Below are 14,850 nucleotides of genomic sequence, written 5' to 3'. Positions count from 1 at the left end.
ACGGTGCCCTCAGGACTCTGGATACCTCTCTGGTGTTCGCTGGTGGGCACCAAAGGGAAGGGAGGCCCCTCCAGCCCTCGGCTCCCCACTTCCAGGGGACTTCCCCCTCCGTCACTAATAGGGTCGCCAGCTGACGTGGTGGGGAAGTGGAGCTTGTCTTCCTGACGGGTGAGAATGCCCAGGGGTGGCAAGAGGGTGGCAGTGGAGCCTCTAAATCACCAGGGAGGAAACGGACAAGATCAGAGTTACGCTTTAGCTCAGGGGTCCCCAAACCCCGGGCTGTGGTCCGGCACCAGTCCGCGGCCTGCCAAACAAGCAGAGCCCTGTCCGTGCTCACAGGGGATCCAGGCAGCGTGCGAAACCACACATCCCGGTTCCACTGAAGAACCGACCTCCACGGAACGGGTCTCTGGTTGCCAAAAGGTTTCGTGGTGGTGGTGGTGGAGTCTGTGACGTAGCTTGTTCCTTGTGGCAGGGAAGCAGTCCTGGCAGAGCTGCAGCGGTCTGTCTGGCTGGCAAGCTCGGCCCGTTCTCTCTGGCTTCCTAATCTGGAGAGTGGGACCTGGTTTGTCTCGTTCCCTTCTGTGGCCAACTGAGGGGGTCAGGAGTGGGACCTCTGGAGCCCCTGTGAAATGGAGAGGGGCACGGAAGGAGGTCTGCAGAGGGCGGGCAGCCTCATCGAAAAGCTCCCTCATCATCGCTTCCTCTCAGAGGCTTTAGGGCCGGGGTGGGGAACTGGGGGGCTTTCGTGACTTGCCTGGCTCAGGAAGGGTGGGAGTTGAGGTCCACAAGTCATGAAAGGGCCCTGGCCCCCCACCCCTGCTTTAGGGCATCCTCCTTCCCTGGGTGCTGTCGGGCTTCTGGATGTGGCGGATGAAAATCCCTGTGGAGACGCCCTCCGAGGCTTAATTCATACGCTTGCAGGCTGCTTCACCCGGTAAGCCCTGAGCCTCTCATCAGAAGACGGGAGCTGGGTTCACGAGACGTGCTGTCCCCAAGTGAGTCGGAGCATTTACTGATCTGTAAGACTTTGTGGGACAAAGCTAAACAGGGTGTTGGGCCATCAACGGAACCGGCTCCTTCGCTTCTGCTTGGAGGCGGTTCGTGATTCCCACTTTCCCTGTCCTCGATTTGTGTGATTGCCTGGCTTACTGCTAGGAATATTTTAACCAAAAGCTGCTCTCCTGCGCCTGGATTGGGAGCCCTTTGCTCCAGGGTTTTGCTCAGTGCAGAATCTGCCCAAGACTCCTGGAGAGATGGCTGGCCGGTGTCTGTGCGGAGCTCTGGCAAAAGGGGAACCGTCCATCTTCAAAGAGCTTCCTCCTAACTGATCGATCGTGTGCCACCAGAGCTACTAGCGCTGATGATCTTACCTGGTTGGGTAATCAAACGTCTTTGAGAAAACAGCCAAGCTCAGAGAGCACCACGGATCCCACAGTCCCTCCCTGCCTCTCCTCTGGTACAACCCTGTGCTGAAGCAAGAGGCTACCCCATTCTGGACAAATGGCTGTCCAATCTCTTCTTTAAAACCTCCAGTGTTGGATCACCGGCAACTTCTGTTCCACTGGTTAATTGTTCTCACTGTCGGGGAAATTCCTCCTTACTTCTTGGTTGCTTCTCTCCTTGGTTATTTTCCACCCGTTGCTTCCTCTCCTGCCTTCTGGTGCTTTGGACTTATTGGAGGATGTTATAAGAGGGAGTGATCTAAGACTGCAACACCAAACAGATCTTGAAGACGTAGACGTTGCCTTCTCCTTCGTGGTCTGGCCCTCTTTGCCTTTGTGTCTTAGAAACCAATCCCAGAAACAAAACAATTGCTCAGAGTAGGTTTATTTAGGAGAATCAGGATTGACTGAGTTATCCATTACACTTGTTCCTGTCCTGACACGCAAGGGTCCTGGCTACACACTCTGGTCCCGTAGACTTCCACCTCGCACATTGCCAGGGATACTGTGCTGGCAGGAACGGTGACGGTGACATAGTGTCCCACACGACCAACGCAGGAGATGGTGCTGATGGATCCCAGACGGGTATCCGTGATTCTCCCACAGCTGTTGGAAGGGAAAAAGGGAAGACCCCCCCTCTCATTGTTTGTTGTGGTTCAGAAGGAGCGAATCAAAAGAGAAGTTAATGCGTTCCTACAAACGGTAACATATAGTTTGAAAATGTGTCCTCTGGACGTTTCAAGACACCTGGTATGATCTGGCAGCCACAGCAGAAGCCGTTCGATGCTTAGCTTTCTCAGAGGTTGAACTATAACATTTATCCCATTGTGAGACAATGGCACCGTATTATGGTGATTTTATTACGGTTTCATCTTTATTTAATATTTTACTTCCTGTTAGATGATTTAGGTATTACAATTTTAGGTATAAAGTTGTACATACCAGTAGTAACAGTTTACCTGCAAATGACTTTTATAGTTTTGATCATAATATAATGTGTGAACAACCGCTTTAAACTTAATGTAAACTGCTTTAAACACAGTTGTGTTTAAATTCAGGTTTTGTATCAGGGTTGTCAAATTTCTGGAATATCCTACCCGATTTCAGTTGTCTACTCTAAAGCTACTAACTTTGATAGTTTTAATTCTAACTTAACTTCTGTTTACTTCATCCCATATTTAAGAGGTTCCTAAGGGGCATGCATAAGTGCCCTAATGTGCCTCTTGTCCCTGTTACATTTTAAATTTTTTTCTTTAAAATAAAAAAAATGTATTGCCTATCTATCTGTCTCTATCTCCATTATCTCCCTCTCCCATTAATATGTCTGTCTGCCTATATCTATCTATCTATCTATCTATCTATCTATCTATCTATCTATCTATCTATCTATCTATCATCTATCTATCTATATATTATGGTGCTTTATTTAAATTTATATTTGTCATGATTGCATGACCTCTGTAGATGCTATACACTAAATAAAATTAAGAAATGCATTCCTAAAAAAAGGTATGCATAGATTGCCCCTGTGATTATGTAGGACAGATGGGGAGGAAGCTAACCACCAGATTGCAAGAATACAAGCAAGCATTCGGACTAGGAGACCTGAACTCATTGTTAGCGTTCCACTGCAGTGAACGGGAACACATTCAATTTTGCAACTACTAAGATTGTTGGACGAGCAGGCACAAAAACAGCCAAAGAAGTGATTGAAGCCTGGGAAATGGGCCCCTCGTCAGTCAACAGGAGTGCTGATTTAACACCAGCCTATCAAGTAGTTAGAAGGTGAGGGATGGCCTGCACAAGCAAATGACAGCCAATGACTTAATAGCCAGCCATCAACACACCCCAATCAACATCTAAACAGCCACATACAACAGGCACCATATAAATACACACAACAGCACACTGCTAAAGAGAGGTTTCCTAAAGATGGGCTCCAGCATGAGTCCAAAAGCTTGGAAGACAAAATCTGTGCTCCCGGTGACTGACCCAGATTGGATCCTAAAAATATATTCACAAATATGGAAGCCTTAAGTATTTTAGTCTTACCCCACCCCAAAGCTAAGGACTGGCCTCCTCTATGAGGTCTTGGGTGCTACCAAGTTGACGTCATTTTCCTAGCCACTTTGGCTCCTGTCTAGCAACTTTCTGCAAAAAGAGGAACTTACAGAGGATTGTTTTTTCCATGGTCGTTCACAGAGTCTCCCACACGGATCTCTGCTCCCCGGAGCCTTTCTCCACAGCAGTCTGCACGGTTTTTCATCACCACAGAAGAAATGGCGTACCGGCTACCTAGGTCCACATAACACCAGGGCCCCCTTTCTCGCTTTGTGTGGGTGCAGATGTTCTGTCAACTAAATATTTATGTCTCAAATTTCCCAGCAAGAAATTAGGACCAAAACTCTTGGGGCCTTTCCCCATAGTGAGAATCATCAACCCGGTCACGGTAGAATTGAAGCTTCCTAGACTTTTGGGAAAAATTCACCCTGTTTTCCATTGTAGCTTACTGAAACCTTTTTGGGCCTCCACTTTAAGACCTTCCCCTAAGAAGGCACCCGGACCCCTTGTAGTAGCGGGTCAGGCCCATTATGAAGTGAAACATATTCTTGACTCTAGAATCTTTAAGGGAAAATTGCAGTACCTGGTACAATGGAAGGGATACCCATTGTCTGAAGCCATTTGGGTGAAATCTAGCGATGTGAAAGCTGACAGACTTATCAAAAGGTTTTATGAGAAACGCCCCAACAAACCAAAAGCCATTTCCTAACTTGTGTTCTATTTACATTACAGGAGTTGTCCTTTTTGTAAGGGGGGCCGGATGTCAATGCTGTAAACATTGACACGTTTTTGCACTGACAATATAAGAGGCAGCCTTTTGCTTTAGCTGTTTGGCTTTGAATCACTAAAGAGCGGGAGGGATTCATTCCAGATGTTTTAAGAAGATAAGAAATAACGTGCTTCAAGGGAAGTGAAACTTTGTGTGTTGGACTAATTGGTGAATGTGATTCATGACGTGTAATTAAGGGAGGGAGATTCTGTAGGATATGATGTGTCACGGGGAGGAGAATTCAGATTCTGGCATCCATCCATGAGTGCCGATGCTCCGTTCTGCTCATTATAGACTTTTTTAGAATAAATAATCATGCAGTGCTCTTTGATGGGTCTTTTTAATCGGAACCATGACACGCTTCTTGTAGCAGCACGTAGCTGGAGGTGCACTGAAGAGAAAAAGGGGGGGAGAGGAGAGGAGAGGATATAAAAGGAGGAGGTTTTGGTGGGAGAGGGGGAAAAGAGGAAAAGAGAAGGCGACGGAGAAGAAACTGTGGAAGGAGAGGCCAGCAGGCAGGGAGGAAAACGAGAGAGGAGAGGGAGAGAGGAAGACGGGCCGACCAGCCAGCTGACCACCAAGGTAGTGGTGTATATTAATAAATATGGGTAAAGTCATTATACATTTGTCAGTGCAAAGGGAAAGTGATTCAGCCAAGGAGCCACCACGGATGAAACTACAACCGGTACCTTTTTCCTTTTTTAAAAACGGTTTGTAACATTTTATTAGATTATAGAACAGTGATGGCGAACCTTTTAGAGACCGAGTGCCCAAACCGCAACCCAAAACCCACTTATTTATTGCAAAGTGCCACGGGCGCATCAGCATTATGGTGCCCTTGGGGGGGGGCAAGTGCCGCCTCTGGCACGCAAAAACCAGGGGTGCAAAAATGGGCCACTGTGCTGCAAGGCGCTACACCACGCAAGAACGGGGCAGGTCTAGTGAGTATCATGTAGGCCCTAGCCCCGCCCCATTTGCAGCGTGTGCATGCTCACGGCCTCGTGCGCGCATGCACGTAAAATGCTTCCCCCTCCCTTTTCTTCCAGTCCACCAATCAACAAGGGTTGGTGGGACCTCTCTTCTACCACCTCTACTCGATCTGGCTAGTCGGCCGCTTCGCCTCCTTTGTGCTGGGCGAGGCAGCGGTGGAGGCCTGATGGACCTGCTGCTGGCGACGGCGTGCGTGCCCACAGAGAGGGCTCTGAGTGCCGCCTCTGGCACACGTGCTGTAGGTTCGCCACCACTGTTATAGAATAAAGCACAAAAGCAAATAGTAGGACACAGTGGGAAGGAAAAAGGGGGGGGAAGTGAGGGGGAGAAGGGAAAAAGAAAAGAAAATGCATTAACTTCCAACTTCCTCTGTTGCAGTAGAATGAAGCCATTTCTATAACAACAAATCAACCTAATAAGTAAAACTCAAAATTTCTCCCTTTTTTTTTTAGTCATCAAGTTTTTGACACCTTGCTAAGCACTGGTGGCACTCGAATATTGTCATGTCCTAAAAGTGACCTTCACAATCTGTGCAAATGTTGAAAGGCCCTGGACTAGATGACCTCCAAGGTCCCTTCCAACTCTGTTATTCTACTATGGCAGGGCATATTTCAAACCAAACCCCAAAACAAAACAATTGCTCAAAGTAAGTTTATTTAAGAGAATTGATGGAGTTATTGAGTTCCTGTCCTGACACGCAAGTGTCCTGGCTTCACACCCTGGTCCCATAGACTTCCACCTTGCACAGTGCCAGGGATACCGTGCGGCTAGGAACGGTGACGGTAACATAATGTCCCACACGACCGTCGCAGGAGATGGTGCTGATGGAGCCCAGAGAGGTATCGGTGATTCTCCCACAGCTGTTGGAAGGGAAAAAGGGAAGACACCCCCCCTCCCATGGTTTGTCGTGGTTCAGAAGGAGCGAATCAAAAGAACAATAACGGTAAGACGTATAGTTTGAGAACGTCTCCTCAGGACGTTTCAAGGCACCTGGGATGATCTCCTGACAGCCACAGCAGAAGCCGTTCGATGCTTAGCTTTCTCGGATATTGAGCTATAATGTCTATCCCATTGCAAATCTATGGCACCATGTTATGGTGATTTTATTATGGTTTTATGTTAATTTAATATTTTATCCTAGATTTTATCACCCTCATTTCTCTCTCTCTCTCTCTCTCTCTCTCATCTATATTTGTTGATGCTTCATTTAAACATTTGTATAGCATGATTGTGTGACCTCTGTAGATGCCATATGCTAAACAAAATTTAAAAATGCATTCTTAAAAAAAGGATACTCCCAAATACAGAAGCAATTTAACCTCCCACCATGCCAAATCCAAGCGCTGGTCCCATCTGCACTGTTTTGGGTGCTACCAAATTGACGTCCTTTCCCTACCCAGTTCATCTCCTGATTGACAGATCTCTCTGCAGTGGGCAAAGAGGAACTTACAGAAGATTGGAGAGTCCACAGTCGGGCACGCTGTCTGCCATGTGGATCTCTGCTCCCTGCAGCCTTTTTCCACAGCAGTCCACACGGTTTTTCACCACCACGGAAGAAAAGGCGTACCGGCCACCCAGGTCCACGTACCACCAGGGCCCCCTTTCTCACTTTGTGTGGGTGCAGGTGTTCTGCCCGATCCAGCGTCCACTGCAGTTGCCATCCACGGCTTTGCTTGCCACTGAATTGAACAGGCTTCCAATGGTGGAAGACTGGAAAGCTGGACGCCCCCTGGCCACGTTTGTAGCTAGGAGGAAGTTTGGGAGAAGAAAGGCATGTCAGAATTTATTCTCGGTTGACCTTTCTCCTCTTGGATTTGCACACAAACATCCCGGAGGAAACGCAAAGTCCCTGGGACAACTTTCAACTCTCTTGAAGTCTTGCTGTCTGCTGGAGACCACTTTGGAAGAGCTCAAGGGAGGGAAACACGGATGACCCTCTGGACTTTCCTGTGTGCCTCACCAGGAAGTGGCTGTCCAGAATGAGTGGGCAGACGTAGTCTGGAGAGCTATTCACGGATGTAAAATATTATATTAGTCTATCAAGATATATAATACAGGACTATGAAGAAAATGGAAGACAATGGAAAAATAAGGGAGTGTGGGAACGGCACCCTCAGGAAATGAAGAACAAAGACAGCAGCTCAAAAAGAAAACTCTTAATTGGTCAGAAGCAACCTAGCATGTGGTTCTGGGGCAGCTGATAGCTTGGTTTGGTGAATACAAGATTTTTTTACAGCATTTCATAATCGGGGCTTGTGTTGTGTGTTTTTGTTCTTAGATTTATTTAGCCTGTTTTGCAAAGGCTGGAATACTGCTATCATGTCCCCCCTAGTCCTTTCTCCAAACTAACCAAGATATAACCAATGTTCTATGTTCTTTTCTATTTTTTCTTGTCTGCAACTTTCTAAATGTTCTATTCCTTTATATTTTTCTCGTTTGCTTGACTTTTTAATCTCTTTAATTTGCAGTGTTTAATGAAAGCCACCAAGGAAGGCAATAGCAGTGCTCTCCTTTCCCCCTTCAGTAATTGCAGCTGGCCAAACTCCTTCATTCACGTTCCCCTCTTGTCTGCAGCGCTTACCAACCTCTCAGCTGCGGTTTACAACTCTGGGCCCCCGCATGGCCGGCCAGAAGCCCCAGAACAGGCAGCCACATCCAGGTGAGAAGCATCGTCCTGCGAGGAGACAGAGGGCAGTGAGAAGGAGCACAGCATGCTGGAGGCCCAGGACTGGGGTCCTGCTCAGCCACGGACTTCTGCAGGTCCCCGCCTGGGTGAGGCAAGGAGGGCCTCGGGGCCTCAGACCTCCCTTGCCAGAAGCTGGCAGCCCTCCCGGTGGGGTAAAGGGCCTTCTCAGGGGAAGCAGACCAGACAGCAGAGGAGAACAAGTGTTTCGGAGTGGGACATTCTGAGAAGTAGCAAACGTAACATGTGGCCAAGCGAAGAAGTGAAAAAGATGCAAAGTTGGGAAGATGCCCTGATTCCAAAAATCATAAAAGCACATTGCGGTGCTCTCTATGCTTGTTTATTTTTTTGCAGACCCAAACTAGGCAACATCATTAGCATGGATCACGCTGGATGTTATTTAGTTTGGGTAATGAAATTAGTTTGGGTCATCTAGTTCAGGGGTCCCCTAATTGGGCAACTTGAAGACTTGTGGACTTCAACTCCCAGAATCCCCCAGCCAGTCTGGCTGACTGAGCAATTCTGGGAATTGAAGTCCACAAGTCTTAAAGTTGGAAGGTTGCAACCCCTGGGTTACAGCAAACTTAGAAGTGGCTGAGGAATTCTGGGAGTTGAAGTCCACAAGTCTTAAAGTTGCCAAGGTTGGAGACCCTGATCTAGTTGACTTTCATGCCTGTGGCAGGATAAGAATTCATGGCCTTCTACCTACTCAGGCATGGCCATAATCCTTTATCAAATTGCCATTTAAGCATAATTGGGTCTAAGCATAACTTACACAATCAACACTCTTCATATAAGGAACGGTTGCTGGAATTGGGTAAGTCTAGTTTAATGAAGAGAAGGACGAGGGGTGACATGATAGCAGTGTTCCAATATCTCAGGGGCTGCCCCAAAGAAGAGGGAGTCAAGCTATTCTCCAAAGCCCCTGAAAGCAGGACAAGAAGCAAAGGATGGAAACTAGTCAAGGAGAGAAGCAACCTGGAACTAAGGAGAAACTTCCTGACAATGAGGACAATTCACCAGTGGAACTCCTTGCCTCCAGAAGCTGTGGATGCTCCAACACTGGAAGTTTTTAAGAAGAGACTGGACATCCATTTGTCTGAAATGGTATAGGCTTTCCTGCCTGAGCAGGGGGTTGGACTAGATGACCTCCAAGGTCCCTTCCAACTCTGTTATTCTGAAATAATAATATTCCTGGGCAGCCTCTCAGTCCCAGGAGAACTTGTGGAGATGGGCAGAAGGGATTCCCAGAGCATCAGGGGAGGAAGACAAATGGAATTTGGCCAGGCCCAGATCTGCAGTCAGGACTGAGTTTTCATGGTGGTGGGTACAGGAGGGAAGCGCCTGCAGCTCTGGTTTCATTGCATTAGCAGGTTGCTCTCCATTGTCCAGGTTTACGGTCACGTTTCGGGGGAGGCAAGGTAGGAAAAGCTGATTATTTGAGCAGGATAAGTTTCAAGCAAAGCTTAGTTAGGTACATACATCCTGTGTTAATTGTTTATTTAGCATCCTTTTCAGGACAGACTCAAGGATGCATGGACGGAAGTGCAAGGTACACAAAGCCTGGCTCTGCTTGTTCTAGAGAATGGCATGGGGGGGGGGAGCAGGGGGACAATTACGCAGGGAAGATTTTCTTAACAACAAAAAAAAAACTGGGAATGTTGAAGCTGAAAGGTGAAAATCCAGGTGTCTTCTGAAGAGGCCTGGCAGATTCTCAAACTGGCTGTTTCTGTCTGTGAATCAATGGCCTGGTCTTATCCCAGTCATGAACTTTGACCCCACCAGCCTACAGAATGATGGCTGTGGTGGAGTCTGGCTGGGTAAATATTAATTAGTATTATATATCCTTGTATTACCTCTTAGTTCCCCTTTCTACAGATTGCAGACTTTTAGTATAATTATTATTATTTTCTCTGTTGTTTTGCAAGTGTAGTGAGTGTTTCTGTTCCCAAGTTATATTCCTTGTGTGTCTAATCACACTTGGCCAAATAAATATTCTATTCTATTCTATTCTATTCTATTCTATTCTATTCTATTCTATTCTATTCTATTCTATTCTATTCTATTCTATTCTATTCTGTTCTGTTCTGTTCTGTTCTGTTCTGTTCTGTTCTGTTCTGTTCTCCATTCCATCCCATTCTCTATAGAATATAGAATTCTATCTAGCAGTGTTTCAATACTTGAGGGGGCTGCCACAAAAAAGAAGGAGAAAACCTGTTTTCCAAAGCAATTGGGTATGTCTGGTCTCTAGTCTAATGAGCAGAAGGACGAGAATAGCAGGATTCCAGTATTTGAGGGTCTGCCCCAAAGAAGAGGCAGTCAAGCTATTCTCCAAAGCATCTGAAGGCAGGACAAGAAGCAACAGATGGAAACTAATCAAGGAGAGAAGCAACCTGGAACTAAGGAGGAATTTTCAGATAATGAGATCAATTAACCATTGGAACTGAAGTTGCCTCCAGAAGTTGTGGGTGCTCCATCACTGGAGGCTTTTAAGAAGAGACTGGACAACCATTTGTCCAAAATGGTATAGGGTTTCTTGCTTGAGAAGGGGGTTGGACTAGATGACCTCTAAGGTCACTTCCAGCTCTGTTATTCTGTCAAGAACAAGCAACCAGAACTATTTGTGAAGAGTCTCAAAGAGGTTTATTTGGAGCCCCTTGATCTCTCTGAGCTTGGCTCTTTTTATGCAGACTGTCATGGTTCCGATAAATGAGACAATTCAAACAAATTACAGGCATATTATTTATGTAAAAAAATCTTAGTAATGAAACGAAACATCGGCACTCATGGAGGGATGCCAGAATCTGAAATCTCCTCCCCCCAAACCCATCATAACACACACACTACCCCCGCCCTAATCTACACGTCATAAATCACATTATCCAATTAGTTTTACATATGAGGTTTCATTTCCCATTCTGTACGCGGGCTTTTGCAATCTTATCACAACTTCCGGGTGCTTTCCTCCCTCCCAAATGAAGCAATTAAAGTAACAGGCTGTCTCTTATATTGTCAGCGCAAAAACATGTCAATGTTTGCCGCATTGACACAGACGTTTCACTGCCCAAACTAGGTAATGCCATCAGTTATGTTGCAAGTCACCTATTGTACAAGAATTCTCACCAGACTGACTGCCCGGCTTCAGGGATTCTGAAGGAGGGCAGGCCTGTGGTTCTTTCTGCGCTGCAAATATTCCAAGTTTGGCCCCCTCTTAACCCCACCCACCAGTCTAGCTGGAGATTCCAGCACATCACACTTTTTTTTTGCTGCCCATACTCTGATTTTTAGTCCATTGCAAGAGCTGTGGTTGCTTCTTGTGCTCCTCAACAACATTTCCAGTGACTCTTCACAGCTGAAGAGGGGTTGGCCAGGGAACTGACCAACCAGTAAAGGAGGTCCTGGGGGGGGCAAGAGGGAATGGAGTCTGGGTCATGGGCTCCTCATGATGACCCGGTGGGGCTGGGCATGCCAGCTAAGAAAATCCTCCCTGATAGGATTAAATATTGACCAAGCTCCAAATTGGCAGAAATATGGACCTAGGAAGTGCCAGCCAATGTCTCCCTCTTCTGCTGGGCCGCATAGAGCAGGGGTCTCCAACCTTGGCCACTTTAAGACTTGTGGACTTCAACTCCCAGGATTCCTTAGCCAGCTATGCTAGCTGAGGAATTCTGGGAGTTGAAGTCCATAAGTCTTAAAGTGGCCAAGGTTGGAGAGCCCTGGCATAGAGTGCTCAAGTCAAGAACACCAGTAGCATGGATCCTCCACTAGGGGGCAGCAGATGCCTTTGTTGGTGGGGAGACGGGAGTGCCTTCTGGTCTTGGGAATCCCTCTAGCATAGAAAGAACCACAGAGAAACTGATGTATGAAGGTACCTGCTAAGTATTTACCTGAGCAGGTTAAGCCACTGTTGAGCTCTGTTGACTTCAGTGAAATCAACCGGGGGGCCAACAGCCTCAGGATTTGGGGCCCTCACAAAATGTGAGAATTAGAGACTGAGGAGGAGGGGAATCTCCGTAGTTTACCTGCTGGCATTCCTGAAGTGCCACCTGCTTCTCAACCCCACCCCTTGGTCCAAAGGGGAAACGAAGCCAGCTAAGTTGTTGGCTAGTTGGTTGGATTTACATCCCAATTATCCCCCAGGAGGTCAAGGGGGCTCACCGGGAAATCTCCATTCATGGTGGGTAAAGGGAAAGGACCCTGTCGGGTATATTGGGCCAGGAGGAAAGGAGAATGGCTCAAAATGATGCTGAATTTTCACAGATGAGGATAGATGTGCTCTTAAATCAGTGCTTGAGACCAGCGCTGGACTAGCTGGTCCCTATGGAAGGCAGGATGCAGGATATGGTAGCCATAGAGGAGAATCTCTTTAGCTCTGTGGGGTTTGCAGAGAGGAGGAGGAGGAGGATAACTGTGGGGTCCTTGGTGCTCTCTGAGCTGGGCGGTTTCCTTGCAGACGTTTCATGACCCAACCAGGGAACATCATCAATGCTAGAAGGGAGCGGGGTTTGCAGAGAGGAGGAGGAGGAGGAGGATAACTGGTGCTCTGAGCTTGGCAGTTTCCTTGCAGACGTTTCATTACCCAGCCCTGGGACACCATGGTGTTTGTCTGCCTGGAGACAACCAAGCTATACCTATCTCCCTCACTCACAGCCCAGTCGATGCCTTGGTGGAGGCCTGGGAAAGGGCGGCCACCAAGGCGCTCGACCGTGTTGTACCCTTGCGACCCCTGATCCGGCACAGATCCCGTTGGGCTCCATGGTTTTCTGTGGAGCTCTGGGAGATGACGCGTCGGAGACGGGGTCTGGAGAGCTGTTGGAGATCCAGCCGTTCTGAATCTGACCGATTGCGGTTGAGAGCCACTATGAGGACTTACCTCGCGGCGATGAGGACGGCGAAGTCTAATTACTTTGCTGCCCTCATCGCGTCCGCCGATAATCGCCTGGCCGCCCTGTTTAGGGTGACTCGCTCCCTCCTTAATCGGGAGGTGAGGGAGGAGCCCTTGCAGGGGCAGGCCGAGGAGTTTCGTCACCATCTTGCGGACAAAATTGCTCAGATTCGGGCCGGTCTGGACTCTGACTGGGCAGAGACTGATGGGGAGGAATCGAGCGGTCTTGAGAATGTCATTTGGAGTGAGTTCGATCCTGTTACCCTGGATGAGGTGGACAGGACCATGAGGAGACTGAGTTCCACCATGTGTTTATTGGACCCGTGCCCCTCCTGGCTGGTGTATTCAGCTCGGGAGGAGACACAAGGCTGGTTCCAGGCAGTAATAACTGCTTCTTTGAGTGAGGGTATCTTCCCTACTGCCTTGAAAGAGGTGGTGGTGAGGCCCCTTCTCAAGAAGCCTGCTCTGGACCTGGCTATTTTGAATAACTATCGTCCGGTCTCCAACCTTAGCTTTTTAGCGAAGGTTGTTGAGAGTGTGGTGGCGCATCAGCTTCCTCTGTTCCTGGAGGAAACTGATTATCTAGACCCGTACCAATCGGGCTTTAGGCCCGGGTACAGCACAGAGACGGCATTGGTCGCACTGGTGAATGATCTCTGGAGGGCTCGGGACAGGGGTCATTCCTCTGTTCTAGTCCTATTAGACCTCTCAGCGGCTTTTGATACCATCGACCATGGTATCCTACTGCGGTGTCTCAGAGGGTTGGGAGTGGGGGGGCACTGTTTGACGGTGGTTCTCCTCCTACCTTCTGGGCCGTTTGCAGTTGGTGTTGACGGGAGGCCAGAGATCCACCCCGAGGCCTCTCGTTTGTGGAGTTCCTCAGGGGTCGGTTCTCTCTCCCCTCTTGTTCAACATCTATATGAAGCCACTGGGTGAGATCATTCGTGGTTTCGGGGTGGGGTATCATCAGTACGCTGATGATACCCAACTTTTTCTTTCCACCCCGAACCAACCCGGTGATGCCCTCGACGTGATGTCCCGTTGCCTGGAGGCGGTCTGGGTTTGGATGGGGAAGAACAGGCTTCGACTCAATCCCGCCAAGACTGAGTGGCTGTGCATACCGGCATCTCGGGAGAACCAGTTTTGTCCATCGTTAACTATGGGGGGTGAGGTGTTACCCCCCGTTGATAGGGCCCACAACTTGGGTGTCCTCCTGGATTCACGGCTCAGTTTGGAAGACCACATAGGAGCCGTGACCAGGGGGGCTTTTGCCCAGGTTCGCCTGGTGCACCAGTTGCGGCTCTATCTGGACCGAGATGCCCTACGCACAGTCACTCATGCGCTCGTGACCTCCCGGTTAGACTACTGCAACGCTCTCTACATGGGGCTGCCCTTGAGGACCACTCGGAGGCTTCAGCTGGTACAGAGTGCAGCCGCGCGAGTTGTGATGGGAGTCTCCCGATACTCCCGTGTAACACCTCTTCTCCGCGAGCTGCATTGGCTTCCAGTTGCCCTCCGGGTGAGATTCAAGGTGCTGATGATGACCTATAAAGCTCTACATGGCATGGGTCCGGATTATATTAGGGAGCACCTGCTGCCAGCATCAACTTCCCATCGTCCTGTGCGCTCCCATAGAGAGGGCCTCCTCAGGGTGCCGCCGGTTAGGGAGTGCCGGCGGGTGATCCCCAGAGGGAGGGCATTTTCTGTGGGCGCACCTGCCCTTTGGAATGATTTACCTGTGGAACTCCGGACCGCCCCCGATGTGCGTTCATTTTGCCGGGACCTGAAAACCTGGCTTTTCGTTCTATCAGGCCTGGACTGAAGGGGTTTTAGCTTTTTAATATTGTTTTAATTGTTGGGCTTTAATTAATTTAATTCATTTTAATTTTATATTATCTTTTTATATTGTCTTTTATATGCTGCCCTGTAAACCGCCCTGAATCCTTCGGGAATAGGGTGGTATAGAAAACAAATAAAATAAAATAAAATAAAATAAAATAAAATAAAACAAAATAAA

Source organism: Vipera ursinii (assembly GCF_947247035.1).
Source record: "Vipera ursinii genome assembly, chromosome: 3".
Taxonomy (NCBI): Eukaryota; Metazoa; Chordata; class Lepidosauria; order Squamata; family Viperidae; genus Vipera; species Vipera ursinii.
The sequence above is the reverse complement of the archived record's forward strand: the minus strand, read 5'-3'. Positions refer to the sequence as shown.